The following is a 5,310-nucleotide window of genomic DNA, read 5'->3' on the forward strand; positions in this document are numbered from 1 at the left end:
CGAAGCAAATATGCTAGGCTGTACGTTCTTTACAAAGGCCATATTTGAAACAGAAATGATGTCCACCATCACGCACATTTTGCTTATCATACTCACAAGCAGCAGCGGTTTATACCTTCAAAGCTCGGTGCTTTACCTTTGCAGCTGTAAAAACCACAGAAAACAGCACGCTACATCACCGCTTTCCGGTGTAGACGAAGCAGGGCCTCTTTGTTCAAGATATATTATGGCCATTACGAAGCAAAGCACCGGAAGGCACAGAAGAGAGAGGAAGAATTGTGTCTTCCTGCTGGCACTGTCGTCCGTAGCGGTCGCAGGGGCGAAACCAACATTACCCTGCAGACTCTGAGGGAATGCTGCTGCCGCAGCGCCAACAACAAAGACAAATACAAGGGGCTCTTGACGCACGCTGCTTTGTGGCAGAGCAGGCCATTTCAGAGGTCCATCCTGAGACACTTCGCGAAGAAAGAAAGCGAACAAGACCACTGCTGCATATATAGCAAAAGAGCCATCGCTCAAAAAACGTTACTTACATAGCCTTTTGACTTTCCACACATTTCTGTCTGTAAAGTCTTTAGACTGTCTGTAGAAAAATCCTTATGAGCACTTATACACAAGCTATTTATTTATGGCTATACATTTCAATAGGCTTTTCCTATAGAAAATCTATAAACTATGAATAGACAAAAGAAATATCTATAGGAAGGGAATAGTCTATAAGAAGCCTATGGACCGTCTATAGACTATTATTATGACAAATTTGCGCCAGCTTTTCGTGTTGCGCATCCTCGACATCCCTTTAGAACATGTAAATAATAACTTTTTTATTTTCCTGGTGCCATTGAAAATGAGATACTTTTATCTTTGCTAACTGTGCGCAAACAGCTTCGATTTCAAGAAAGGAAAAGTAAACAAAAAAAGGACACTCTAATATAAAGCTAAAGTGAGCCGAATCACCAATTTCCGGTTCTCGTCATAGACGTCTACCAATCACTTTCTTATGCATGATATTTTGAAGAAGATATACTCTCTAAGTGATTAAAAATGATTTTCATCCGAACCCCCAAATCGTTAATTTTTTTTTTCTTGATGAGCCACTCACAAAACCACTGAGTAGATATTTACATGCCACTCAGGAATCAACAAGGTATGCTTACCCGCTTAGCTGGTTCTTGTTATGCGAGTTCTGCGCTAAGCTGCCATTCATCGCAGCTAGATTGTTACACTGGATTGCACAAACAACAATTTTTCTAACACCAACAAGAGAGAAATCACTGCCTTTCCTTGGACTTGTGCGGACGATTCGAACCACGCCTTTAACACAAAAATTAGTGCGGTGAAAGTAAATGGACCTAATCGAAGCTCCGAAAGAAAGTACTGCATTTGCAACAAAACTGTTATGCATGATACTAATACCGTCTACACCACAGGCACATTTATCGCAAATCTTTTTTTAGTTTACTCTCCCGCAGAGCCTACAGAGTTTACATATGTTTCATTTTCTATGTTTCGCCTTACAGCTAGCCCGTAGAAGGGTGGAAACTGCCAGGAGAAAAAGACGCTTTCTAGTTCAGTTTTGTTGGGTAGCAAGAGCGTGAGAACAGCCATGTTATAGAAGCTGTCGCTTCGCGCTTGTAGATTCCGTACGACCGAGAACAGCTTATGACATGAAGTGCAGTTGTATGCATTTTTCCTACGACTGGTGGCACGCTCATAAAAGTACAATTCGACTGAGAAGCATCTGTGTATAAATGACTTTCTGCAGTAGTGGAAGCGCATCTTGAGTTTCGAAAGCTTTGCGTTCGGAAATACTATGCATAGGTTACACTGCAAATAATTTACAATTTTATCCACACATGCAGAACAAGCAAGCTGCCACTATCTGAAAATATAATGGGACAGCCTAAGCGCCCAAATCTGTGTGCAGGCGTTGTAAACCATTTTTTTTTTAATTTAACTATTTGGCTTTTGTGAGTGTTTACCATGAACCTATATGAAAGAGTTTCTATATTACTGCTATCGGAGAGTTAAAAACATGCAGCATTTAATCTCAAAGCAAAACAATTAATTTACTCTTCAGTGCTTTGCAGTATCACTGAATAGGCGAGACATACCTTGAATTAAAGCTTTAGGTCGTCTTTCAGTCGCGCTTTGAGTACTTGAATGCTTCAGCTCGTTTTTTTGCGGCTAACCGCGGTGCACAGCTTCAGCGCACAAAAATTAAAAGGAAAGGTCCTTGTGGAGCCTGGCGTTATTTATCCATTTGACTTTCTACTCAGCGCAGACTGGTTGACACTGATTGGCAATGCCTGAATGTATCTCGCATGCGACAAATTAGCTCTCCTTCATTTGCTTCATTCTACCTCTCAGCAGTCACCCTATGCCTCTGACTTAGATACTTGTTGAACACAAGCTTAAACCTCAGACAGCTATCAGCCGCAGGCAGTGGGAGAAATCTGCAATAGTCTCGTCCATCAAAAAAAAAAGAAAAATTGCCCCAAACCGAAAAAAAACTGAGATAAAAACAAAAACACGTAAATGGCCCCAGCAGACGATGCCCCACATATACACCCCACGTGATTTGAGAAAATACGCATTTGAGATAACGATCCTCCATGCACTGGTAGGGTTATTAACGAGGTGTTTTATTAATTTATAGAATACTGTAGACCCTAAGATGGCTCCAAGCAGGAGGGGCAAAAATACTTAAAAGGAGCGCGCCAAATTACATAGCAGAAAGCTAACATTTGAGTATTAGAACAAAGTATCGCTTAAAATCTACAAAAAGTTGCCGGTCACCATTTCAGCCTGCTTACGTTCTTAGACTTTTTTTTGCTTTCTACACCTCGGCTTTTGTTAGCGGCAGCTTTTCAGAAAGCGCAAGCAAGGCATAAAAAAAAAATCTGTCCGCGTTCCTCTATTTTCACTCTCATGTCGGGTCAGCTTTGCCCTCTGCCTCGCAGTGGCACGAAGCGCAATGTCAGGAAGTGAGACCGCGTGGATAAATCGATGCCTTCAAGGCAGCTAACTCATTGCTTACCGGTGCAGAAAGTGGTTGCACACCCGACAAAGGCAGATAGAGAGATAGATGCAGGGGACAGAAATAGCGACAAAAAGAAAGACGAAGGAAAGTCATGTGCTCTCTGCTCCACTGGAGTGATGACTCACAGGGCAACGAGGTGACCCGAGGTGGAAGGAAAAAAGTGGACGGGTGTTTTTTTGTTCCGGCGACAGTCCCCAAACGAAAGCCAATGGGGTGAAAAAAGACGCATAGTAAGAAAGGAATGACAAGGCATGTAAGGCGAGAGTGAATGAGGGAAACTCATATTTCTCCTTTCAAAAAGGACTAGAAATATTGCCAGGGGGAAAGTCGGGCCATGAAAGGCTAAGCAGCGACTGTAGTGCTTGGCGGTGCTGTGGTCGATAAAATAGGAGTAAGTGATGAAAGGGATGAAGGGGGCTGTCCGAGAAAAAAGCGCATGCTTTCATTTTAGAGGCGCCAGTGAAACACGCAGAAACAAAAGCTACAATAAATTCGCAGACGCCTCTTTACACACAGATACGTTGCCTTCCCTTCCGCTGGGCCATTATTTCTTTCGGCGTTTTCCCCTGACGGAGAAGTTTCGAAACAGTGCGATGAAATTGACCGCTTCCTGTTCCTTTTATCTGCTTTCAACGTATGGAATTTTTTTTCTTCCTTTAGCCGCAGCCGAACCCTGCTCGCTCCGACAGCAAGTCACATTTGTTGTTGCTGGCCTCGCATTCGGGGAGGAGGAGGCTTGAAGGAGAATGTCGGCTAGTACGGAGTATACGGAGTACTGAGTAGAACGGAAAGTTCCATATTTGTATGAGCGTGCAGGGCTGTGTTCATTTGCTCGCACTCTTCGGCGTTAGCATCGTCCACACGGTAGGATAGGATAAGATAGGATAACTTTATTTGGCTCAGCACAAGTGTTTTTTTATGTGGTCAGATGAGTCCATCCGCAACGGTCGATTGCCCCTGTTCCAGGGCACCGCTGGATGCTGCCGTCAGCCGAGCTCGCCGTATCAAACCTATCTGGTCATCGCGGCAGTCGCTGGAGAGCAGACCCTGCCATTGCTCCGCACTTGGGTTTTGTATAACTGGGACGATGTCGACTTTCTGACATGCCCATGTGATGTGATACAGTGTAGGTTTTTCATGGCACCACGGACAATTGTGTGCGTAATGTGTTCCGTGTCCATTGATTCCTACGTCTTTGTCTTTTACAAATATGTCTGGACACGCTGATACTTCCGCCAAGTTCAGCTTCTGCTGCCAGGCGGGTTGCTAGTCTTCCAGCTGCGACGCTGCCCCTCCCCGGACGCCTGCGTGCGGACCCGGAGGGGCACGGGTCTTCTTCTGGCGGAAATAAAGTTTCTTCACTCACTCACTCCGCCAAGTTCCACATTTTCTGTGGGTAATTATTGATGAGTTAAAATTGAGATTTTTTTTAGCGATTATTAAGACAGAAGCTGGTTTTTTGGTTGAGCAGTAGCAAATCGGTATGAAGGTGAAGTGTGGAAAGTCGTGGTACACGAACTGTAGAAGAAAAGGTTTCAAAACGCCGTTCCTCTTGTATTGTTAAGAGCCAGTTAGACTTGTTGCCCTCTCACAATATGTACGGCGTGCCTTCAGCGGGTGCAAATGACTCCTACCTTTTCTGGCTCCCGAACGGGAGGCTTTGCACGAAGCGTCTTTGTAAAGCAGCAGTGCCATCCCCTTGGAGTCCAACACATGGGTTGTAGTCTCATTTCCCAGCAGATGAGTGCTTTCCCTAAGACATACCAACACAAACAACGTAAACGAAAAGCTCGCTATAAACCGAAGCGAAAGCCTCTCACACTGTGGAAGAACCGAAACCTGAGCGAGTTGGTGCATCGTTGAAGAAATAAAAAACAGCGCCGCGACGAAGGACAAGAAGAAAGAGGGACAAGCGCTGACTGTTGTTAGGAACCGCTTGTTGTCCTTGTCCGTTATCGCGATGCTGTTTGTTTCTCTCATGCCTTGCTAACACCGAGCCTTTCCGCCGTCCCAGCACCGATAAAATGACAACTGCACTGCCACCTCTCAAAACATGCAAGAGGTGGTGTGTGTCGTAGAAGGGCACTTGATCACATGTGTTGTACTCAACTGTTCATGTGGCCCGAACAATTCAATGCACATTGCTTTGCGAGACACTACGATCGGCTGTATACTTATTGAGCGTGCTGTGAACACAGCGCCCGCTTTTTTTTTAATATTTATTCATTTTTTCCGCGCGCTCCAGCGTAAACCTTCGACGCGGAAGC

Source organism: Amblyomma mixtum, chromosome 1, assembly GCF_055824585.1.
Source record: "Amblyomma mixtum isolate Tamu chromosome 1, ASM5582458v1, whole genome shotgun sequence".
NCBI lineage: Eukaryota > Metazoa > Arthropoda > Arachnida > Ixodida > Ixodidae > Amblyomma > Amblyomma mixtum.